Source organism: Leopardus geoffroyi, chromosome D2 (assembly GCF_018350155.1).
Source record: "Leopardus geoffroyi isolate Oge1 chromosome D2, O.geoffroyi_Oge1_pat1.0, whole genome shotgun sequence".
In the NCBI taxonomy this organism is placed as follows: domain Eukaryota; kingdom Metazoa; phylum Chordata; class Mammalia; order Carnivora; family Felidae; genus Leopardus; species Leopardus geoffroyi.
The window spans coordinates 45,435,870-45,461,946 of NC_059334.1; the positions used below are offsets into that span (position 1 = coordinate 45,435,870).

The 26,077-nt window shown below is 40.8% G+C and overlaps 1 protein-coding gene across 2 annotated transcripts in view; it reads left to right on the forward strand.

Moving 5' to 3' along the window:
* Positions 1-3,048: 3,048 nt before the first annotated feature.
* BMPR1A (bone morphogenetic protein receptor type 1A) overlaps positions 3,049-26,077 on the forward strand; it is a 140,261-nt gene continuing 117,232 nt past the window's right edge. The window contains exon 1 of one of the 2 annotated variants that reach the window (XM_045437917.1): positions 3,049-3,151. The gene's annotated coding sequence lies outside the window, so the exon portion shown is untranslated. Of the gene's footprint in view, positions 3,152-15,329; positions 15,424-26,077 lie in introns of those variants that run through there. The other variant, XM_045437919.1, reaches the window with a different exon arrangement.

Sequence of the window (26,077 nt, forward strand, 5' to 3'; positions counted from 1 at the left end):
TGAATGGATTAACTTGGATCTATCTAGAACAATTGCCTTCTCTAAAGATGGTATAACCCAGTTTTCCTGACCCGCTCGTATCCTTTTCAACATAGTCCACGCCACCCTCTAAAACTAGGTCTTGATGCCAAGGTTCAGAAATGCCTAGAGGAAATTCTACCCTTATCTCGCTCATTCGTTCAACAGATATGAGCACTTGTGTGGCAGGAGCTAAGCAGCGAGGAAAGAGCTGAAAATAAGATGGACAAAGTCTTTGCTCTCATGGAGTTTACATTCTAGTGACGCAGAGAAACTCAGACTATAAACCAGTAACTGAACAAACAAGGTAATTTAAATTAGTAAAAAGTGGTATAAAGAAAACAAAATTGGCTAGGTTGGGTGCTAATTTAAGTCAGATGATCAGGGAAGGTCTTTGAGGATCTGAGAACCTTCCAAACTAAGGCTATGTGATTTGAGTACACAACTACCACTCTTGGGGGCCTACACCTCAAACTGTACAGAGAAAAAAAAGCTCACTTCCAGCCCATTCTATTAATCTACTTAAAGGAAAACCATCACATTATAGAGAATGTTAAATTTGGACTTTGAGGTATTGTCTGAGTTTGGGGGCCAGACAATACGTGTCCAGATGTTTCCTTGGGCTTCCTGGCTGCTCTGTTCATTTAGCGGGCAAACTGGAGAAACAGGCTGGCATGCATACACATGCCAGAAACCGAAGAGAACACTATGCCCTGCTCTGTTGTAGGTAGGTAGGTTGCCTGCTATGAAAAGGCTAAGGATTTAAGCTTGGGCACTAGGCGGGCTTTATCTAAGGAGAGCAAAAGGATGTCAAGTAAAGTCCCAAAGACTTGAAAAGGAGATCCTTTCGTAGAGATGTAAAGATATCATGACTTAAAATGTCATTGCCTCTATTTTGCTACCATTTCTGCAGTGGCATATAACAAAACCCAGGTAATGCCAAGTTGTACATTTCAGGACCTTGATGTACTAAAGTTTTAAACTGAGATTCTTGTCTATTTTATGGTCTGATTCATATGCCTAAAAATGGGACTAGGCTTCAGAGGGTATATTAACACACCTGTCATGATTTTATCTGCCATGACACATTACTCAGCATACATCATTGATTTCTTTGGTCAATGAATCTTAATCTCCTTAAGCAAAAGGTCGACCCTTGCCCCTAAAATTAAAGCCGTGTAGTATGTAGAAAACTTGAAAAAGTGGCAAGTTTTAGTTGATGTAAGGAAACTCATAGTTGATGCCAGGAAATTCATATACCATACATTCCCCCTGTAAAGCAAGATACAACCACCCATGACTCAAATCTGAGACAGCTCAAGAGTTCATTAAAAAACTTAAGAGAATAACCAGAATTGAAAAATAATTTGGAATCACAGAAGATATATAAGGCATCAAAAGGAGGAGAGAAAAAAACCTCTTTAAACAAGAATGTAAAAGAATTTAGACATTTAAACAAGATTATTAGGGAATACTCTGGAATCCAAACATCTCTTTAGGGAGAATGTGTGTAACAACAAATGCCAGTGCCTGGCACATTCTTTTTCTTCCCTCTTTCTTTTTACCTAGTTGAAAAAGTGATTTTATGAAAGGACCTTAAAAAGAGTTATCTTTTAGAGATTCATAAATATGCACAACAAACTGAGGGTGATGGGAGGGGTTGTGGGAGGGGGGATGGGCTAAATGGGTAAGGGGAACTAAGGAATCTACTCCTGAAGTCATTGTTGCACTATATGCTAATTTGGATGCAAATTTAAAAAAATAAAAAATAAAACAAGTTAAAAAAAAGTTATCTTTTGTAGATACTTAACACCATACACACTGTTGCAACCCTTATCAAAATGATTAAGGTCACATTTGGTTGTTAAAAGGGAGCCTATGTTCTTTCTTCACATGCAGGACACTGAATACGTTTACCAGCATTTTCCCCAAATGAAGGGAAATGGAAGAAAAGGAGTAGTGACAATTATTTGCATTTTCCAAAAGGAGGGAACGGGACTCCGGAGGGCACGCAAGGTCCTAAGAGTGAGCCAAAGTAGAGGAGGGAGCAGTATTTATAGTCCGCGGACTTCAGCTGGCGCGGGGTAACGCCGCCGCTCCTCTTCTGCTTTAGGAGTTCACCGACTCGTAGGTCACAGGGCCCGGGACAGCCGGGGCTCGGAGCTGCGGGGGTCCACGCGGAGAGGCCTCTTCCCCCAGCCGCTCCCTCGGAGCCCGCCCACCTGCGCCTGCCTACCTAGGCCTCGGCACCTTGGCAGAGAGCCCAGACCAAGAAGCCGGGGAGCGGTGGGTGGATAATGGAAGCGGTGTGGCTACATCTCCCTTTCTTTGTCGCCACGACCACTACCACGACCCGGCAATTCCCCGCCGTGGCGTGTGAGTGCTGGCGCCCACGTGGAGCATTAGAGCGTGTCGCAGAGGGGGTCCACGCGAAGGGACGCGGGAGGGCCCAGACCGCGTCCGCGATGTCCGCGCTCCTCCACCGCGCTCCGTCATGTGCGTCCCGCACGCGGAGTCGGTGGGTCGCGGCTCCCGGAGACCAGCCGGCCCTGCCACGGCGGCGGTAGGGCTGCCTGATGGGGAGGGGCCGGTGGGGCCGCGCGGAGGAGAAGTTCCCCCACCGCAGCCCGGCGCCCCCTTGCCGGCTGCGGGCCCTCTTCCCCGGCAGCGGGGCGCCGGACCTCGGGGACCCTTCGGGCGCTTCCGCCGCGCGCTCGGCTCCTTTCGTGTCCGGGGCGGGGCGGGCGTCTTCCCAGTGCGCGCGCGCGGCGCCGAGTCCCGCGGAGGCCCGCCCCTCCCCCAGGCCCCCGCGCCCGCGCCGCCCCCCCACCCCTGCGAGTGTCGGCGGCGGCGGCAGTGGCGGCGGCGGCGGCGGCTGCCGAGATTGGAATCCGCCTGCTGGCTCTCGGCGAAGGAGGAGGGAGGAGGGCGGGGAGAAAGGGCAGGAAGGCTCGGGCTCCGGCGCGTCCGTCCGCGCGAGACGAGGATCGCACGGCCGCTCGAGGGGCGACCGGGCCGGGGCCGCTGCACGCCGAGGGCGGAGGCCGAGTCGGGCCCCCGCCGCGCCCCGGCGGCTCGCCGCGCCCACCCCGCTCCGCGCCGAGGGCTGGACGATGAGTTCCCCGGGGTCCGGGTGAGTTGGCTCGTCCGAGAGTGCGTGTGTGCGCCGGGAGAGGCCGGCGGCTGCGGGGAGGCCGGCGCGGGCTCCGGGAGAAGTTTCGGGGGGAGCGGGGCGCGCGCGGGAGGCCTGAGCTGGGGGCGGCCCGGTCCGGCCGCCTCGCGGGGTCCCCGCCGCCTCGGCTCTGTCAGGCCGCGGCCCGTTGGGCCCCGCCGTCCGGCGCCCCCACCCCGGGCCCGACCCCGCCGGAGACCCCGGCCCCCCGGACTCCCGACGTCGGCTCCTTGCAGCTCCCCGTTGCGGTCCCGCCGCCCGGCCCCTCTTTTGTTCCCCACCCCCTGGGTTTCAGGCCGAGTTTGGGGAGGCGATGTGGGCGAAAGCCGCCTCCAAGGACGCTTCTTGAATCCTTAAATGGGAAAGGCGCTCACCTCTCTCTCCCAGGAGCTGCGAGGTTGCTGTTCGCGTTCTGTCTCTCTACGCTGCTGCGAAGGAGGAAAAAAAATGTCTGTTTCGTGGGGTGGTAGAGTCGGGGGGAGTTGCAAGCCCTCCCTGAAAACTTGTCCGCGGGAAGGTGCCAGGTTTCTCGGAGGTTCACCTGTTGTCCTGCGCGGCCTCCGCTGCCATGTCTGTTGTGATTCTGCGCTTCAGTTTCTGAAAACTTTCTGCCGGAGTGAATGTAACCTTCCCCCCCCCCCCCCCCCCTTCTTTCCAGACTCCTAGTGGAAAGATTTGGCAAGAAAAGAAAATAGCTTGAGTCAGGAAAGAAAAATAATGTGCTATGTGTTAGAGTCTGGCGTTTTGTGACTTGTATACTCTTTCATGCTCTCGGATGTTTTAATTTGGTCAGAGCGCTGCAGTTTTTCTCTTTCAAACGGCTAGCAAACTCTTTTGAGTACACAGTGCGAACTTGGCACATTTACCTGTGTGACGTCATTTAATCCTTGTGATAACCCTGGTTATGGTGTTCATTTTTTAGGCGAGGAAACCGAGACGCAAAGAGGTTAAGTAATTTGTCTAAGTGTGCTGGGATTTGAACTCTGAATTTTCTCTGCTAATCAGGAACTGTCAAAGTGAGATGTACTAGGAGTTTGAAAACAGCAAAACCTCTTTCTGCAAACAGGTTTATGGTTAGGAGCATTTTCAATTACTCATACTTGAAATGATGTTTGTTGCTTGAGTTGAAAACAACTCCTTTATTGTATTTACTTAGGAGTTCACGTCTGAATTAAAACTGTGAATTACGATGTAACTTTAATGCTTATCACTGTTTTCAATTCTTGAAACGAAAAGTGTGTGGGCCAGAATTATTTAAATATTTAAACTTAAAGTTAAAATACCGGCAGTTCTGACCTAGAAAGGGGTTGAATTTACAAAGGGTGATTGAAATTTAGAAGACACTTTTCAGAGAACCAGTATTCCACTCACGGTTGTTGGGTTCCCCATCCGATTCATATTATTCGTGGAACTCATTTCAAACTTTTTTCTGCTTGCTTCACTTCTTCACACCCTTTACTGAAAAGCTGGAGGCATTCAGTGGGAGGGAGCTCCTGCCAGAATGTACTGAGTTACTTCTATCATGTGCTTTCTTTCCTTCCATTTCAGTGGAACATTTTTTGTCCTTCCTACCAGTTTAACACCTTGTTTCATTTTTCTCCTCTCTCCTGCTTAATGGAATAGGAGTTACTCCCTTTTGTCTTAGAGATGTTAGAAGTACAGATGTGCTAAAGGTTTTTTTTCAGTTTACAAAAACCTTCCCTTGGGCGTGCTACTCCCTCAAGATGTGTTGCTGCTTTTCCTTTTCAAATCATATTAACGCTAAAAAAAAAATTTAAAAAAAAACCCAAAAAATAAAAAACGTTGTTTCCTTGTAAAAGTAATACACGTTCATTAAAAAATGGTAAAATAGAGCAAAATTGAAGTAAAATTAAAATTCATACCTTCGTAATCCCATCTCTGGAGATTGTCAAGAGTAGTTTATTTTTCCTGCATTTACTTCCTGGCCGGGCATTCAGTTCTTAACTCCTTGTTACCCGGATTTCACCCTCACAAGGTTCACCTATAAGCTAAGTGGCACATTTATTAATGTGTTCTAAATCAACTCCTTGAGCTTTCTGTGATACTTAACATCAACTTCTCATTCTTGAAATGCCTTTCCTTGGCTTTTGTTCATTTATCCATTGTATTCAACGAATACTTCCAGTGCAAGGCTATGGGATGCTACAACAGACAATGCCCTTGCCTTCATGGAGCACCAAGTTTATTGGAGGACACATAGATTGAAGAATGAATTCTATAAACGTATTGTGATTACAATTAAAGTGCCCAGTGTTAGAAGACCTGACCTGGTGCTGGGAGAATGGGGGAAGGCCTTAAAAATGTCACTTTGTAACTCAAGATGATTCTGAAGGATGAGTGAGAATTAACTAGATGGACAGAGGGCTTTGGTGACATACTGACTTTGTTCCTCTTTGCCCCTTTCTTTTCTTCTGGCTTAATATGTGTTCTCCAGGTTTTACTGGTCAGTTCATTTTTCTGTATGTCACTAGTCCCTTTGCATTATTATTGTTCAGACACTTCTGTCTGAATACTTCTCAGACCTCTATTCTTTATTTCTCCTCTGCACGTGAATCCTTGTTTTTTCCCAGTTGCTTTATGCATACCTCTGCCTGGTTGTTCTGGTTGAAACTAAACTCCTTCCTTACCAAACTTGTTTCCCTGGTGTTCCTTATTTCTGTTGATGTCATACCAAATCCAGACCTTTCCCCATTCTGTCACATCGTATCTGTAGCCAGCGTCTACTGCTTCTGCTTTTCATGGTATTGTCCCTCTTTATTCCTGCTGACTTAGGTACAGCTCTTGATACATGGTGGTATGAAGGTTATAATAGACTCATAAAATGTATTGGGCACCTTTCCTTTTCCTCTTTTCAGGAGTGGTTTAGACCGGAAGGATCTTTCTTGCGGGTTCTGCAGACCTCACCTGTAACACCATTCAGGCTTAGATTTTCTTTTCTTTTTTCTTTTCTTTTTTCTTTCTTTCTTTCTTTCTTTCTTTCTTTCTTTCTTTCTTTCTTTCTTTCTTTCTTTCCTTCCTTCCTTCCTTCCTTCCTTCCTTCCTTCCTTCCTTCCTTCCTGTAGAGGACTCTGAATACCATTTCAGTTTATTTAATAACTGTTGGTCTGTTTAGGTTTTCTATTTCTTGTGTGAACTTTAGTGTTTAATATTTTCTCCAGAAATTTATTTGTTGAGTTTTCAAATCTACTGTTATTTGGTTTTAACACAATTCTTTTTCTTAAAAGAAAAAAATTTTTTTAATGTTTATTCATTTTAGAGAGACAGAGAACCAGTAGGGGAGGGGGCAGAGAGAGAGGGACACACAGACTCTGAAGCAGGCTCCGGGCTCTGAGCTGTCAGCACAGAGCCTGATGCGGTGCTTGAACTCATGAACCACGAGATCAAGACCTGAGCCAAGTCGGATGCTTAATTGACTGAGTCACACAGGGGCCCCTAAATTTCTTTGATTGAATATATATTTGTATGCAGTGTTACAGATTGTATATATATTAGTATAGTTAATAATTTTCCTTTTTCCTTTTTTTTTTTTCTTGCCTACTGAATCAGGTTCTCATCCCACTTGGGCTAATGCTGTGCTCTTCTTCACTTCCACTGTTACATGGGTTATCTTATGCAGTTCTGCTGAAGTTAATCTTGAAGCCCAGTTTGTGTCACTTCTCTACTCACAAGTTTCCAGTGTCTTCTGTGAAATGAAGTCGTTTCATGAGGATTTACCCAGATTTCCCTCATTCTCGTCTCCCATTATTTTTGTTTCCTGCACATACGCTTTGTCCCCTTTCTGAAATCTTTCCCATTTTCTTCTGAGTGGAATCCCTTCTGAAGGAAGGGATATTTTTTTTAATTAAAAAAAAATTTTTTTTTTAGTGTTTGTTTATTTTTGAGAGAGAGAGAGAGAGACAGAGTGCGAGCAGGGGAAGGGCGGGGAGACACAGAATCCAAAACAGGCTCCAGGCTCTGAGCTGTCAGCACAGAGCCTGACACGGGGCTCGAACCCATGGACTGCAAGATCATGTCCTGAGTGCAAGTAGGACACTTAACTGACTGAGCCACCCAGATGCTCCTGAAGGAAGGGATTTTTTTAAAGGCAAAATTTGTATCTAATATTTTCTTCCTGCACTTACTGGTTTGTCTTTTTCTTTTTAAAAATTTATTTATTTATTATGAGGGGGGAGGGGCAGACCGAGAGAGAGAGAGAGAGAGAGAGAGAGAGAGAGAGAGAGAATGAATATGATTTGCAAGCAGGCCCTGCACTCACCGCGTGGGGCTCCATGCAGGGTTCGAACCCACAGACCATGAGATCATGACCTGAGCCCAAATCGAGAGTCAGATGCTTAACTGACTGAGCCACCCAGGCACCCCTACTGATTTGTCTTAAAAAAAATTCAACTTTTATTGGGGCGCTCAGTCAGTGGAGCATGTGGCTCTTGATCTAGGGCTCGTGAGGTCAAGCCTCCTGTTGGATGTAGAGATTATTCAAAAATAAAATCTCTAAAAAAAAAATCAACTTTATCGAAGTGTCATTTTTATACAGTGATATGCACGTGTTAAGTATGCAGTTCCGTGAGTCATTTGGTCTTTTATAGCGATTTGTATACAAATACTGGTTCAGCTACTAAACTGCAGACTGGGTGTGTAACTGACTTTGTTGCATATAAAATGGATAATTGGAGGAGAAAGACCTTCTCATTTTTGGATTTTGGGAGCAGAGAGTCATGGAGAGAAAGGAAAATGGGTTTCCTCTTAGGCCAAAGTTTAAACCAGAAAGTCTTTCCTTCTTCCCTCTTCCACCTTTTATTAGTGTTTATGCTTTTAAAATGCTTTTTAAATATCTTAGGTCCAAATGACCAGGTCAGTCCAACTCTTTAATGCTTACAAGATTAAATGCTGAGTTGTATGGAGTTAGATCTTACAAGGTGCACCATACTTTTTTGAGCCGTTCATAAAGAAAATATGCTTCTAGTTAATTTTAAGAAGCCATTGATTGTAAGGTCTAATTTCAGAGATACTGAAATATGAAAAATATATGTGCCATAGAATTGAATATGGTTTTTTTCCGTTAACCAAAGCTACCATTCCTTTAGTTTAGATATTGGAAAGAAGAATTTAAGCCAGACTTATGTGGGAGAGACTTATTAGTTGTGCTGTTTACTATGAAAAGTTTTCTTTAAAAGGAGGGTGTTTGTTAAACCTTTTTAGTGAGTAAAGCATTTCAGGCGGTATAGAGAAATATTTATTTTTGGATGGGGTCTCCCACAACTCGATATGCCAGTCTGATTGTGAGGCGCTTTGATAGTTTTTATAGTTAATATTTTAAAGGCTGTCAGTTTTTAAAAAATAGAAACAAAATGATATGTCTGGAGAGCCCCAGTAGTGTTGTGGTTTTTGAAAACAGCACTAGGTTAGAGTAGGGCTTTAGATCAGATGATGGTGGGCCCAGTGGATTCCCAAGCCAGGTTCATACAGACCTTGACTAGTTAAGGACATTATTTTTGAGTATCTTTTATTAAAAACAGGTGAATATGAGCTACTCCGATGCCATGGATGTTCTTTTTTTTTATACTTCTTTGTTTCTGATGAACTTTTTTTATGGTATACATTTGTTATACCACTAATAACGTGCAACAGTGGGGGCGCCTGGGTGGCGCAGTTGGTTAAGCGTCCGACTTCAGCCAGGTCACGATCTCGCGGTCCGTGAGTTCGAGCCCCGCGTCAGGCTCTGGGCTGATGGCTCGGAGCCTGGAGCCTGTTTCCGATTCTGTGTCTCCCTCTGTCTCTGCCCCTCCCCCGTTCATGCTCTGTCTCTCTCTGTCCCAAAAATAAATAAACGTTGAAAAAAAAATTTTTTTAATAAAAAAAAAAAAATAACGTGCAACAGTGGAGCTTGACTATTGGTCTAGTCATATGTAATTGGCTACTACTGATTTAAGGAGGATGCGGGTATGTCAGGAGTAGGGATAAAATAATCAGATTTGCAGTTTGGGGAGAGGAGTTAGTGGGGAATCATTTTGAAGGAAGGAAGACACAGGACACTGAAACTTGTAGGGGACACTGAAACCTGTTCCATCTTGGCCCAGGCTAGGATGGTGGCAGATAATTAGGGTCTAGAATGGACAGGACTTGGTAGTTAGCTATGGATGAGAGAAGGAATGGGATTGGCCTGAATGAATGGCGGGTTTCTAGCTCGGAAACCTGATAGGGTAAACGTGTGTTGGTCGAGATGAAAAATGAGACCAGGTTTGTGGAGGACAGTAGTTTGGTTTTGATAATACAGAGTTCTGAAATACCAAGTAGAGATTTCCACTTAGCAGTTGCATGTATGGGGCTGGAGTTTGATAGAGGTTTGGACTGCAGGTAGATCTTTGGGAGCGATTGCCATGTAGGTTGTAAATTCTATCAGTGGAAATTGGGTGGCTTTCTCAAGTGACTTTTGCTTAAAAGTGACAAATTCAACTCTTAGCTTAAAGGTGAAAAGGGGCCATTACCCCCTCTCCCCCCTTCATGTTTTTAAAAAGACTGCAAATACTCATGTTTGGATAGAAGTGCTCAGATGATGTAATCAAGGGTCTGTCTGCTCTCCACTCTTTGGGCTTGATTTTCAGACAGATACTTTTCATTTGGCAGAGGATGGACAGTGTCAACTCCAGGCTTATGTGGCCCATATGGATTCAAGATGTAAAAAGGGCACCTCTTTCCCAGGTGCATATATTCTGTCCCAAGGAGAGATTCTTACTGGGACCGTCTGGAGTCTGGGGTGCCGACACCCGCCAGGCCTAGCTTCCATGCCCCGGAGCAGTCAGCCAGTTAAACACTGGCACTCATAGCCTTCCTAGAACCATGAGAGATGGGAAAGTGGTTGTTCCCCCAAAGAAAGGATGGCTTTGGGCAGTGAACAACACAAATCCACTGTCTTTTGGTTGTTAACGTTTTTTAAGATCTTTTTTTTTTTTTTTTTTGAGTATCTGAAGAAAAATACACAAACGTAGCAATTTTGTGTATAATTTCATGGTTATGTTATGGATTTCATATCAGGAACTCTTGCTATACACAGTAAAGAGCCTAGAACAGCCCTGAGAAACACCAGTTTAAGACCTAAATAGAGAAGATAGACGTTAAATAATTTCAGAAATAATTGTCTACTTGTATTTATTTTAAGATCTACAGAAGGGACGTACAGGAGCTCATTAGTGTGTAATAAGGGAATGGGTCTATTTAGGGTACAGGTGCTTGGGAAGGCTTTCCTGAGAAAATGGTCTGTAGAGTGACACTGTAGATCAGGAAGAAGAGGGAGGATGTTTCTGGAAGTATTCAGTAGTTTTTGAAGCAAACGCTTTTCTGCTTTTTAAAAGTTACGAAAGGAGGGGCACCTAGGTGGCTCAGTTGGTTAGGCATCCGACTTTGGATCAGGTCATGATCTCATGGTTTGTGAGTTTGAGACCCGCATTGGGTTCTCTGCCGTCAGCATAGAGCCTGCTTCAGATCCTCTGTCCCCCCAACCCTCCCCCCCCAACACCTCTCTCCCTCTTGTGCTCTCTCTCTCAAAAATAAATATTTTTTTAAAAAGTATTTATAAAAAAAAGTTCTGAAAGGAATGCATCTAATGTGAATAACTTGAGAAATAATGAAAAATTATAAAGCAGCAGTAGAAAACTTAAGTTTTGGCTTCTGAGTTTTTCTTTTGTTAGATTGTTTTAATGTTTATTTACTTTTGAGATAGAGGTAGAGTGTGAGCAGGGGAAGGGCAGAGAGAAGAGAGGGAGACAGAGAATCCAAAGCAGGCTCCCGGCTCTGAGCTGTCAGCACAGAGCCTGGCGCAGGGCTTGAACTCATGAACCGTGAGATCATGACCTGAGCTGAAGTCAGACGCTCAACTGACCAAGCCACGCAGGAACCCCTGAGTTTTTATAAGTTAAAATCTAGTACTGGTTTTACCACTAAGTTAGCTGTGCAGTTTTGAATACTACACTAAACCTGTCTGGATCTCTGTTTCCTTATCTTAAAAACTGAAGGGGACTTGGCGAAAAGAAAAAAGAAAATTCCATGGCTTTAATGCAGAGCAGTTAGTTGCTGAAATTGCAGGTCATGTAATGCTTTTGGTCATGATGACATCACTGGGTTTCTGACTCTTGGCTGCAGAGTCCCTCTTCCTGCCTTGGCAGTCATTGTAAGTAACGAATGGAATGGCCTGTGGCCAGTGGTGTTCTTTCATGCCCTGCTTTCTTATCTCATTTCTTGAGCATTAAATTTTTTTTTTCTTTAGCCTTTAGGTAGATTATCTGAAATGTTAGAGGCTCTCAGTTTTGAAGTTGAGAAATCTGGAGGAAACTTGCATGGTTGTGATACTGTTTTCTGTAAGGTAAAATTCGTGGGTAGTTTTCCTACTAGCAGTTACAATTTTTTGTGATGTAGTCCATCAGTTTAACATCTTGAGTGTCTGAATTTTGCATTTAATTAAGAATAATCTAGATTTCTAACTAAAGGGAGCTGTTGATAGGGAGTGTTAAAGTAAAGGCCATTAAACTTTGATAAAGTTCTTACCAACGTGTTTTTCAAAAAATTGTTTAAAGGTACCATGAAATAGGGGCGCCTGGGTGGCTCAGTCAGTTAAGCGTCTGACTTCGGCTCAGGTCATGATCTCACGGTTCGTGAGTTTGAGCCCCGCATTGGGCTCTGGGCTGATGGCTCGGAACCTGGAGCCTGCTTCCAATTCTGTGTCTCCCTCTCTCTCTGACCCTCCCCCGTTCATGCTCTGTCTCTCTCTGTCTCAAAAATAAATAAACGTTAAAAAAAATAAAAAATAAAAAAATAAAGGTACCATGAAATAAAAATATTTCAACAGTAGCTATTCAGAAGCATCTTAAATCAACAAAATGTAGTCGCTTGATGACAGATACTGTTTTACGTCTCCATTTTAGTAATCTTTCACAGAATAAAAATGTTGGGGAAAAAAACTGCATGTTGAATTTATGTATGATCTGAGTAAAGAAAAAGAAGTTAATCTTCCTGAAATAGTGCCTTAGTCATCATTCCTACTCGATAAATATTTTCCACTGGTTTCTTATTTGCTTACAATATAAAATTCAAATTCTCTCAGACTGGCCTCTTGCTCTGGCCTAGTCTGCCTTTTTGCCTTATTCACTTCATACTACTATTTTATTAGCTTAAGTCACTGAAATATCCAGTTCTGAGTTTCCGTTCAGAGTCCTTAGACTTCTGCTGTCCACGTCAGTAGCCAGTACCGCACGTGGCTGTTGAACATTTGAGATGTGGCTGGTCTGAATTGCGTACCACATTTTGAAGATAGTACAAAAAAAGGAATGTAAAGTATCTCATTATGCTTTTAAAATACTGATTGCATATTGAAATGATACTGTTTTGAATATGTTGGGTTAAGTAATAGTAAAATTAACTTTCAAAGAAAAAGGATCAGATTTTCTCTTTCGAAATATGGCTAGAAAAAACTTAAAATTATACATTAAATTGTACGGTGTTGCTTTCGACTTTCCTTCCCCCTGTGCTTATCAAAATGCTTCAAAATCTTACTTCTTCTGTGAAGCCTTCCTCAGTGGTCCACACTTAAAAGAGCTCTTCTGTGTCATTATTTAAAAAAAAAAAATTTTTAATGTTTATTTATTTTTGAGAGAGAGACAGAGACAGAGTGTGAGCAGGGGTGGGGCAGAGACAGAGGGAGACTCAGAATTGGAAGCAGGCTCCAGGCTCTGAGCTGTCAACACAGAGCCCAATGCGGGGCTCGAACTCATGAACTGTGAGATCATGACCTGAGCCGAAGTCAGTCGCCTAACCAACTGAGCCACCCAGGCGCCCCTCTTCCATTGATTTCTACTTTGTTTTTGTTTTTTTTTATTTTTTTGAAAAATTTTTAAATGTTTATTTTTGAGAGAGAGAGAGAGAGAGAGAGAGAGAAGGAGGGGCAGAGAGAAAGGGAGACACAATCTGAAGCAGGCTCTAGGCTCTGAGCTGTCAGCACAGAGCCCACAGGGGGCTCGAACTCACGAGCTATGCAATCATGACCTGAGCCAAAGTTGGACACTCAACTAACTGAGCCACCCAGGCACCCCTTCTGTGTCATTATTTGAAGGCAGTATTTTGGTGTTTCTTGTACCATCTATTAACATATTAGATTTCTTTACTATAAGCCTTCTCAGCTTTTAGTCTTGTAAAACCCCAATATAGTCTCCCTAACTGTATTGCCATAGCACCTTCCTTTGCTTCTTCTGTTTACAAAAGTTACACGTATTTGGTTGAAAGTTCAGGCATAAAGTGAGTCTTCTGTAATCCTGCCCCCACGTCCCCCCTGGATTACAGTGTTAAGAGTATAGAGGTAAATGTAATCTTTCTCTTCCACTGTCTTCATTTCTTTTTCTTTTTCTATCCCCATTTCCAAAAAATGAGGTGATACTATGCATCCTTTTCTTTAACTCTGTCTTCACTGAATATAGAGTACTCTTTTTGTCTTTAGGTGTTGATTTACTCATTCTTTTTAGTAGCCATGTAATATTCCCTTTTATGAATATACCGTCATTTCATTTACCAGCCCCCTATCGATGACTAGATTGTTTCCAATTTGTTGCAGGGTATTTTTCTTGTTTCTTTTTCTTTTTCCTTTTTTTTTGCATTGTAAACAGTGCTGTGGTGCTTGTACATATCCTCTGAGACTATTTTTATTTTATAGGATGAATTCTTAGACATGTGTTTACTGTATGTAAGAGAAGCTATGTATAATGCCTATAGTGCCAAACTGCTCTGCACAATCTTTGTAACAATTCACATTCCAGCCAACAGTGTTTGAGAGTATTTCCCCTAACCCCTCACCAACACATCATAGTATCAGTCTGTTTTAATCTTTGCCAGGCTGCCAGCTGAAAAAACAGTATTGTAGTTTTAATTTGTATTTCTTTGATTGACTAAGGTTGAGGAGAATTTTATAGTTTGTTGGTTCTTTGCATTTATCTCTCCTTTGTTTTTCTAATCTTTTTTTCTTACTCATTTTGCAGAAACTCTTTTTTGGGGTATGGATATTAACTCTTGGTATAATGCATTTTTTTTTTTGTCATTTGTTTTTTATTTTTGTTCATAATATATAAAGATTCTTTTGCTGTTGTAAGAGTATTTAGAAACAAAAAAATAAAAAGTTTAAGTTGTCTCATACTCTCAATTTATTTTATAAGCTCCTTGGTGAGTGAATTTTGTTTTAAAATATTTTGTTTTGCCATCGGTACTAATTCAGTGCCTTGTACACAGTAAGCGTTCAGATATTTGTGTTGGTGGTGAAGGGGTACAGAATACATCACTGTGGCATAAAAATTATTTTGCGCTGAAGGTATTTGAGAATAGGCTTTTCTGGGGAACTTCCTGATCTGCCTAAAAACAGAGACTCGCAGAGAAAACAGTTATCACAAAGCTGCTCCCCAGAGTTTTGAAACCAGGGAAGATTGACTTTTATCACTAGAGAGCAGAGAGAAAAAGTGGCACCACATCTAAGCTGACATTGTCACACATCGTATCATATATTCATTTTCCTAGGGGCCCATGTATCTTTCTTAAAAGTCATTTGTTTCCTGTAAGTGTCCTCCTCCCCTCTCCCCATATTAACACAGGAGCCCCAAATTCTAACTGCCTCTTTTAGTCACCCTTGTATGTAAATGGTGGTGAATGAATAAAAATCTGGCTTTTTTTTTTTTTTTTTTTTTTTTTTTTTGCTAATCTGACTTCTGTCAGTGTAATTTGCAGGCCCCCAAATTCAGAACCTAAGAGGGTAGAAGAAAAGTTTTTCCTCCTTAGCAGTGGCAGGTTGTTTCTGACTGCTGGGGCAAGGGATAATAAGCAAGTGAAGTTTCACTGTCTAAAAACAAAGTTAAGTATTTTAAATATAAAGAGCATAAGTTAAATTTCTTTAAGCTACAGTTTTCAAAATGTATTCTTCAAAACTAAAAATTTGTTAAATGAGGTAGAATGTACAATTAGAGAGACATCCCCCTCTTCCTGAATATATTCCTACAATTATAATGCTATTTCTTAATCAAGTGGCATAATTGCTCTAATTGTGTTGACTAAGCCTTTGTTCTTTCTAAAGTTATTCACTGTTTCCTGTTCTTTCTTAGCATCTTATCAATTTGCGTAGAAGATGGTTTGTGACAGGTTCCACTGGTCACAATCAGAAGAAACAACAAAAAAGGTCATTCAGTTAAGATTAAGTAAGTAAAATATACAAAGAAGCCTCTAATTTCTTAAACCGGTAAAGGGCTCTTGAGATGATTACAGTGACTTCCCGTTTACCTGTATTCCAGATAACTTGAAATGTTTATTAAACCTTGAATTATTGACATGTTATCTAGCTTCACATTTATTGTGTTCCATACCTTACTACTCTGTTTACTAGGTTCGTGACCTTGCACCAAAGTGGTTAATCTAAGCTTTATTTCCTTGTATGTCAAATGAGGGTAATAATCGTTTTCTCACAGAGTTACTGCGAAGACTGAGTGAGTGAGTGCAGTGAAGCACTAAACACTATTTTTGCCACATAGTAATGCTTAGTAAGTGTAAGCGAAGATGAATTATTTGTGTGGGGGAAGATGAGGTCAGTTCTGTCTTCAAAAGCAATTTGAATGGCTGTATATATAGGGTCCTTGAAGATGAAATCTAATCCTGATACCTTCTGAAAGTGTTACTTTGTTAGCATTATTAACGCTTGAATTTGCAAAGTACTTTTGTGTACTGGCAGTACTGGTAAGTTGATACTGGGAAGTTTTGTGGCTTTTCCGGTTGTATATGTTAAGAATCTGAGGCTAATGAGGGTTAATTGCCCCAACAAGGTCAGAGAGGTAAGAGTAAGAAGTAAGTAGAATCAGACTTTCCCAGTTAGCTCGGAACGGGGACTAGGACCTTAGGGTTAAGGATAAGTCAGTGATTCTACAGTCTAAAGAAAGCCCAAGCATTTAGTGGCCTGAATCCTTTCTAGAGCTAATTAGGGTGTGACAGAAACCTGTCAGAGAATGGAGGGGAGGGAAATTGTGCACAGCAGTCACCTCGGTGGCTAGTTTGCCTAGGTGGGGAGCATTGTACACTTTTTGCTCCGTTCCTCTTCCCTTGGGGTGGCCTTTCCTTAGAAGCTTAGTGCGGGGAGGTCTAAGAGAGCCACTTGTGAGGTTAGGAGTGCTAGCAAAAAGTAGACCAGCACATCTAATTTCCTAGCCAGTAGTCATGATCTGTGCCTCCTTGAGCAAAGGGTAAAAAAAAGTGCAGAGAAATCTCCTTGTGGACTGAGGGTAGCAGTAGAACACCCTGTACTTGTTTCGAATTTCTGTTCACGTGGGTAAAGCAGAAGGTAACTAGGCTTTAGGCATCTTGACAGGGCTGGCTCTCCTGGAGAGGGGAGCAAAAGTAGGAGAGGTTGAGCTGAAGCAGGTCTTTGGGAAGGGAAATGTGCAGTTGGGTTTGAGCCCCTCACCTCTCGGTCACCAGAGCGCTCCAGCCTGTCCCCAGAGGAGAAGCCATCATTTGGCTGCCTGTATCATGGTCCGTATTAGCCGGGTGGTGGCAGCCACCCCAGAGGACTGCAGGAGTGCTCAGATGTTGAGACGTGTATTCTGTTCTCCCTCATCCCCCTCTCCTCCCAAAACAGGTCAGACCACACCCCTTCCCCAGTTGAACTTTTCATGGACCATGGACCCAGCCTGGGTTTGGAAGGGAAAGAGATGATTGCAAGATTGAAGATTAAAGTTTTAGGGGCGCGTGGGTGGCTCACTCAGTTGGTTAAGCGTCTGACTTCGGCTCAGGTCATGATCTCACGGTCCGTGAGTTCGAGCCCTGCGTCGGGTTCTGTGCTGACAGCTCAGAGCCTGGAGCCTGCTTTGTATTCTGTGTTTCTTCCTCTCTCTGCCCCTCCTGTGCTTATGCTCTGTCTCTCTCTGTCTCTAATAATAAATAAATGTTAAAAAAATTTTTTTTGAAGATTAAAGTTTTAAACAGCAGTCAACTGGACTGGACATTTTTATAACTGAAAACTACTGGAAAGCTGTAGGAATTGTTCCAGATGTCATTAAGGGGTGGTGGTGTGTGAAAGGAAATTGGACCAACCATAGTTGGAGGTGGAAGCTGGAGAAGAATAAAACCTTTTCTCATGTTTGTACCAATTTCAGATCCCTTATTAAAGTCATAGAAGTATCAGCTTAAGTTCCTACTAAAGCCCCTCTGACACCAGCCCCCATTCTTTTTTCTGTACAAAGCTTTTAGAGTTGTACATGATCCTTTGATCATCTTAATGGTTCTGTTTCCAAGTGCATTCCAGTTCTGCGCAATATAATTTTAACATTAAACATATTTTATTTAATTCTAACTAGTGCATTTCAAATTTATAAACTGTATATGTTAACCTTAATTGCAACATTAAGTAAAATATGGTATTCCTTAGTTTTTATGGAGTTGTAAGAGTTTATCAAGCCTCAGAAACGTTAAAGTAAAAAGTACTCAGTAAAAAGCATTAGTGTAATATATTTTACTCAGTATAGGAGATTTTGAATTCATGAAGTTTTAAATTAACTTTCAGCTGTTCATGTTGAAAAGGTGAGTGGGTTTTAGTTTAAATGCTGTAGAGCAATAAAATAAAGAGGGACTAGATAATACCTATTTTCCTTACATTCGCCTAGCCCTATTTTAAGTGCTGTTCTATGATAGGTACGGTTATGAGAGGAGAATGAGGCCACAGAGGTGGAATAACTTGTCAAGGGTTGTGCAGCTAGTAAGTGGCAAAGCTAAGGAATCAAACCCAGGTAGTCTGACTGCAGAGACCGTGTTCTTAACCACAGAATTATGTTCATTTTCAAAGGGAGTAGGACAATTTTAAGATGAGGATGTGTACTCTACACACGCACATGTTTTACTTGATTTTCACCTGCTGCTTCTAGTCCTGTTCACATACAGTAGATGGATTTGCCTGTTTGCTGGTGTGTTAACTGAGGTACCTGGTAAAACGTTCTCTCCTCTCATGGTCTAAATATACGTATTTGATGGGTTATACTTGACTTTTGACAATTAACACCTACTTCTCTCTTTTTTTTAAATTTTATTTTATTTTTAATGTTTTTATTTATTTTTGAGACAGAGAGAGACAGAGCATGAACAAGGGAGGGGCAGAGAGAGAGGGAGACACAGAATCTGAAGCAGGCTCCAGGCTCTGAGCTGTCAGCACAGAGCCTGATGCGGGGCTCGAACTCACAGACTGAGATCATGACCTGAGCTGAAGTCGGACGCTTAACCAACTGAGCCACCCAGGCACCCCCCTACTTCTCTTTTTAATACTAAAATTTGTCAGAAACTTTTCATAGGTATTTTTTAATTAATTAATTAATTAATTAATTAATTAAGTTTTTTTGCTTCCCTGATGTTTTGCATCGTGGAGAAAACAGTATTCAAAGTCCAGTGGAGCAGTTGCTTTTACAGCATTTATCCAGAATGCTTCCCATAAACAGTTTTTAAAAATTAGTGCTGTATCATATATCTCATTTCTGAGATATAGACACGTTTAATTGTTAGCAATCACGCAGCTAGGCTTTTTTTCACTGCTTTACCTTGACTATTACTCATAAAGTAGCTGAAACTGGGCAGAGTTTTGCTTAACATAATCATGTTATTTGTATTGTTTCTTAGAATACATTGAAAATCTGCCCTGTGAGAGAACAGGAAGGAAAAAAGATAAAAAATAACTGCCACATCAGTTGAAAATAGAAAATGAGTAAGTCCATCTGTGGGGCCGTTTTGGGAGTCAGATAGGCTGAGGAATGAAACCTGATTTTTACCCATTAATGATGCCGATATTGTCCTCTGGAATATTACTAATTTGCTTGTGTTCCACAGAAATTATTAAAACACAATTTGTTAGACATGTAGACATTTAAACATAATCTCTTTCCTTGCAAGTTTTTGTTCAAAAGTCTTTTTGCATCTTGATTACAAAAGTAATGCTCACTGAACAAATTTAAAACTTAGAGAAGCTCTGAGGAAAAAAAGTAAAAATCCCTCTTATTCATATTATGCAAGAACACTAGTAAACCTTTTGGTATATGCAGTATCAGTTAAAACAAAAACTTTATTGCTTAACGATTCTCCCATAACTTAAAGAGTTTGAGGAAATCAGGTGAGTAAAACTGGAATTCTCTGCTTGTGTGAAAGCCGAGTGTCCGAACCTGAAATAGAAGAAACAAGGTGGCATGGAGTAGGGCTATTGAGATAGAAAGTTCTGGGGTGCCTGGGTGGCTCAGTTGGTTGAGCGTCTGACTCTTGGTTTTGGTGCAGGTTTGGAAATTTGGCTGTCTTGTTTTAGTTACCTGATTATCTTTTTGTCTGTATATTCTCCCTTTCTTTTTCAGCTTTGCAACTTTTAAGCTTTAAAACAAAGTTAAGATGTTTCAAATTTGATGTGTTTTTCTGTAATAATGGACTAAAATAGAATAAGATGTGGGGAGGTAGAACCCAAACTGAGGGAGGTCAGAAACCATATGGAAATAGAACATCCAAAACCTCTAGCAGAATGAAACTAGAAAGAATGGAATCTGAACACTGAAATTATACATCTGCTAGGCAGCTGTGCATTCTTTATTCATAGGTTCCGTGCAGAAATAGCAAAGGAAACTTTGAAAGGAAAACCTGTCCTCAATGGATTGAGCATGTATTCTTATCACTAATTGTGATGTGTACATTTTTTGTTATATAATGTATATTTAATTCATCTTTAAATGAATTATTCCTCTTTTTTATGAGTTATAAAAATTCTTTTCTAGAAATAACATCACTTTTTGGGGTTAAATTTAGAGTTCCTATTTGTATCTTCAGCACCGAATCAACATTTTATTAAATTACAGATCAGGGTATTTTCAGTGATACTGACAGAGTGTAATTCTTTTGTAAATTTGTCATTGTTTTCCTTTTTGTCAGTGTTCAAGGATATGTGGCACTTTAATGTTCTGCCTTTCAAAAACCAACTCTTCTGAATTTGTTTAAAAAAATATTTGTGTTTTCAAAGTTAGGCACTTTAAATTAGCAGCTGAAATTTAAAAGGGGAAAGACATGAAAAAGCTTTTATTTAGTCCTAGGATGCTTTGTAATTATTAACATTTGTATATTACATAGTTTACAGAGCACTTTTATATCCATTATCTCCTGTGATTTTCATGGTCTTGCTAACGTTGTCTCTTTTCACTTGAGAATTAACACAGAACATTGTCAGTTCAGTTAGGGACTGTAGTAAGCTCTTGTGTTCTTCATTCTAAGGGTGATACACAGTATTTAGAAGTCGTGGGATAGGAGAACAAAGAGCATAAGACTCGTCAACATCTCATAATAACTGTGGATCTTATTTCATATAATTCTTTTTAGTTTCTTTTCCTGTTCTTATTTTTTACATAGTTTGCCCTGATACTGAGGATGCAATAGTTATTATGTACTTTCAAATTCACATAGTTAAGTACTTCTGATAAAAAATTGTTCTTAACTATTTTTGGGGGCTCTGTTGCAGTAGAATTTTTCTCTACTTGAGGGAAAACATTTTATCATAGGATCATTATCTTTGTGTGTATCTATAACATATATAAAATATATATACAAAGATATATATCCATGCTCTTAACCACTCTATATGCATATATATATTAAAGCTCATATTATATACATGTGTTTATATTGTGTGTGTGTGTGTGTGTGTGTGTATGTGTATGTGTGTATATAATTTAATATTACATAATTAGTGGTTAACAGCATGGACTCCATTTGGGTTTAAATCCCAACTCTTCTTGGGTTTAAATCCCAGATCTGCTTCTTTCTAGCTGTGCAACCAGCAATTTTGGCAGATTGATTTGACAAACATCTCTGTGTCGGTTTCCTCATCTGTAAATTGGTAATAATGCTCCTTACCTCATGGAGTGGTTTTAGGTGTGTGTATATATATATATATATATATATATATATATATATATATAGCCTATACATATGTTTTATATTTTAGAACCATACCCGACCCATAGTAAGCAGTGTATAAGTTACCTGAAATTTTAGATCAGGGCCCATAATCAATCACTGACTACTGATTTAACTAGCAGACAGAAAATTAGTAAGGAGATTGAAAGCCAGAGAACACTAAAAAAATGTAATATAGAACACAACACCCAGTGAAGATAGAATATGACCCATTTGTTGGTCTTAAAGCAAGCCTCAACAGATATCAAAAGATTGAAATCATTCACAGTGTCCTCTGACCGTAGTGGAATTAAGTTAGAAATCAATTACAAAAGATAGTGAGAAAATCTTTGAAATTAAGCAGTGCACTTCTAATTCTAAACCCGTGAGTTAAATAAAAAGTTACAGAGGAATTAGAAAGCAATAGGATTCAATCATAATAAAAATAGACTCATAGCAAAATTTGGGATACACTTGATTCTATACTTAGAGGAAATGTTACAGCTTAAAAAATATGTATTAGAAAAGTAGAAAGGCTAAAGATCAATAATTTAAGTGTCCATCTCAAGAAATGAAAATGATTGGCAATTCCTCTTATTTTTGATTGGATTGAGGGAAATTTTTAGTTTTAAATTTTACATCAGATTCCTTTTTTTTTTTTAATTTAAAAAGAAAATTTTTTTATTCTTTTTTTTTTTTTTTTTCCAACGTTTATTTATTTTTGGGACAGAGAGAGACAGAGCATGAACAGGGGAGGGGCAGAGAGAGAGGGAGACACAGAATCGGAAACAGGCTCCAGGCTCTGAGCCATCAGCCCAGAGCCCGACGCGGGGCTCGAACTCACGGACCGCAAGATCGTGACCTGGCTGAAGTCGGACGCTTAACCGACTGCGCCACCCAGGCGCCCCGAAAATTTTTTTATTCTTGAGAGAGAGAGAGAGAGCGAGCATGAACAGGGGAGGGGCAGATCGAGAGAGGGACACAGAATCTGAAACAGGCTCCAGGCTCTGAGCTATCAGCACAGAGTCCGATGTGGGAGCCCGAACTCACAAGCCATGAGATTATAACCTGAGCTGAAGTCAGACGTTTAACTGACTGAGCCACCCAGGCGCCCCTCCTTTTTTTTTTTTTTTTTTTTGTAAAGAAGGGGGACAGATATGGTTGAAATAACTGAGCCACCAGGCGCCCCTCCTTTTTTTTTGGGGGGGGGGCTCTGTTGCAGTAGAATTTTTCTCTGCTTGAGGGAAAACATTTTATCATAGGATCGTTATTTTCATGTGTATCTATAACATATACCCCTTATGAAAACCTCCCATTTTTTTGGCCCTTTCATAGAACCCTTAACTTTTTAAGGAGAACAGGCTTTCTGAAGAAACACATAAGAACTCTGAGATGATCAGTTTTAGTCTTGGTAATTATTTCTAAGTTTTTAAGACTTGGAAAGTGTACTTCAATTTGGTAAGTATATAATGAGCACCTGTGATAGACCAGAAACTGTCCAGACTTGGTTATATAATAGTGAATAAAATAGCCCTGAGTTCTGCTTTCATGGAGCTTATGTTCTAGTTGGGGAGACCAGCATCAATAAAACCACAAACCTACTCAGGTATACAATTACAGTGTAATGTTGCTGCTAGGAAAGACAAGTTTAGAGGACTAGAAGAGTGGTAATAGGAGACCTAAACTTATTTATGTTGAGAATGTGGTGAGATAATGTACAAAACTGATTAGGATAAAGTGGGGAAATAGACCCATGGAGATTCATAGGAAGTCTGTTTTTAAAAAATGAGAGAATACATCTTTTTATTTTATTTTTATTTTTTCATTTAAAAAAATTTAAAGAATTTTTAATGTTCATTTATTTTTGAGAGAGAGCAAGAGGGCACGAGGGGAGGGGGAATGGGGAGGGGGAGTGAGCACGGGAGAGGGGCAGAGAGGGAGGGAGACACACAATCTGAAGCAGGCTCCAAGCTGTCAGCACAGAGCCCAATGTGGGGCTTGAACTCCTGAACTGTGAGATCATGACCTGAGCCGAAGTTGTATGCTTACCTGACTGAGCCACTCAGGTGCCCTGAGAGAATAAATCTTAAAGTGTGTTATGTTGACTGACTTAAATTCGGCAATCCAGAGGCCTGAGTAATTATCCTTCTTCCAGTACCGACTAGTTGGATAGTCCTCAGTACATGCTTCTTGTCTCTGTTCTGAATGAAAGTGGTCAGGACTAGACTAGCTGATGGCTAAAGTGTGTAGTTCCAAAGTGCTAAGTCCATTGAAACTTTCATGAGCACTTTAAAGAGTATTTTTCTTATGATTATGAAAACCATATATATTATTTTTAGAAAAAATTGTAGCGACTACAGAAGAGAAAGACCCTCTCTCCCAAATTTCATTTGTACTAGAGATGTCAATTTTATTATAAATGGGGAATATATCAGAGAATTTGACTTCCCCACAGCTCTGGAAGGTATTGGTTAACAGGACTATATTAATCAGGATAGGTTAAATTATGCCTCATTAATGAACAAAGTCCTCAAATTTCATTGGCTGGACAGAGCAAAAAGTTTATTTATCATCCCATGTTCAGCTTGAGGGAAGTAGGCAGTTGAGATAAAGCCTGTCAGGTTTTACCCTCTTGCAGCTGTACCTTTGGAACACATGGCTTTCTTGGTTGCTGTGGAAGGGAAGAAAACATTGGAGGGTCTTGTAACCAGCAATTATGTAACTTCTCCAGTCAAAACTAGTCATTTGACTTACCTAACAGCAAGGTGATGGAGGAGTGTAGTTCTCCCCATGCTCCTGGAAGTAGAGGAGGCCTGGCTGTGGTGAGCTTTATAAGGTCTTTACAACAATGACCTTGCTGTTCCTGGCTGTAGTTGGGTAGAGTGAGGATGGAATCCAGATCCAAGTGGGGCCAGTTGGATTGTTAGGCCTAGGAGTTTGCTTTGGGTACTGGAGACTGATGGGACTTAGCACTGGAGTGCTCAGGTCATTAGACACAGATTCAGGGGTGGGATTCAAGTAGCTGAGTGATCAGAAGTTGATCTAGAGAGAACAGTGAATCAGATGCATTGCAGAAATAAAGTATTGTGGAACTTTGGGGAGAAAGAAATAACTACTGGTATTCAGTGGGTTTACAGTTCTCAGTTCTAGATCATTAATGAAGACTGGCTGTAGTTCCTGCAGAGATTTCTTAAGAATATGTATGCTTTCTTTCCCAACATGGGGAGTCACAAAAAGTGAGCCTGTTTTGTGCTGCAAAGAAAATCAGATTTTCAGAAAGCAAAACTTAAGTAGGTTATATTTATATTTTCTGACCATAGTGCAATAGAAATTAACAGCAATAGGATGCCCCCCCCCCCCCCCCATATAAAATCATACAGAACAAACAAAAACATAAATCCAAAACAAAAACCATCTACCTTCTTTGGGAGCAAGGGAAGAGACATACCTTTTAAATTTTTTTTTTTTTTAACGTTTATTTATTTTTGAAACAGAGAGAGACAGAGCATGAACGGGGGAGGGGCAGAGAGAGAGGGAGACACAGAATCGGAAGCAGGCTCCAGGCTCTGAGCCATCAGCCCAGAGCCTGACGCGGGGCTCGAACTCACGGACCGCGAGATCGTGACCTGAGCTGAAGTCGGACGCTTAACCGACTGAGCCACCCAGGTGCCCCGAGACATACCTTTTAAACAGCTTAAAGGGATGATCGTAAGTGAAGTCACACAATTTAGACATTATAGAGAGAAGCACTACATATCAATGTTGCCAATGTGAAACTTTCTGAAAAATTCATAGCAATTAAATATGAATTAATAAACAGGAAAGATTAAAGCTGAATGGACAAGATATTCAGTTTAAACTGATTAAAAACAAAATAAACCAAATGATGTAAAACAAAGCAATTAATAAATGTAAAAGTATAAGTTAATGAAAAGTAAAACAACTTTTTTTTTTTTTAAGATTTGATTTGTAAGTAATGTGTACACCCACTGTGGCACTAGAGCTCATAACCCTGAGATCAAGAGTCACACTCTTCACCAACTGAGCCATCCAGGCGCCCCCAGAATAAACCCTCTCTTGACAGTAAAATCAGAGCTGGCAGACTCTTGGCAAGTCTGGTTAAGAAGAAAACAAGCTGGAGGCAGACACCACAAGCCGTGGACACCTCTATAAGTGCCGAGATGAGAGCCTCAGAAGGGGACACTCTGCAGAACTTCATGCAAGTCAGCCTAGAAATTAATGAAACCGATTATTTCCTAGGAAAATATAAATTACTGAAATTTTCAGAAGGAATAGAAAAGCTTGATAGTCCAGTAGCTGATGAAGAAGTAGATGGAACTGTTCAAGATACAGCCTTTAAAAGGGCCAGATATTTTTACAGGACTTTAAAGTAATCGATGATCCCTGTGTTACACAGATTTCCAGAGGAAAGAAGAGAAATGTAATAGAGAAGATGCCCTTTGAAGCTAGCATAGCACAGGAAGAGAAAACAATAGGCTATTTTCCTTTATCACATAGTTGTAAGATCCAAAATAAGATACTAGGAAACTGAATCTAACAGTGTGTTAAAACTATATAGGGAAAAACTCTCCCTGGGAATCAAGGATGATTTGACCTTAGGAAATCTTTCAGTGTCATTTACACTATATTAGTAAATCAAAGAAGGAAAACAGTACGATCATTTCAATTGATGACAAAAGATACCAGATAAAATTCAGTAACCGTTTCTGATAGACTAGGTTTAGGAAAAGAAGGCAACTTCCTTAATTTGAGAGGGGGTAAAACTACTTAAAGAATGTAGTAAACCCAACTGGTAAAAATTTTTTTATGAAAAAAAGAATAATACTAAGCTCATTAAAAAAAATTTTTTTTTTAACGTTTATTTGTTTTTGAGACAGAGAG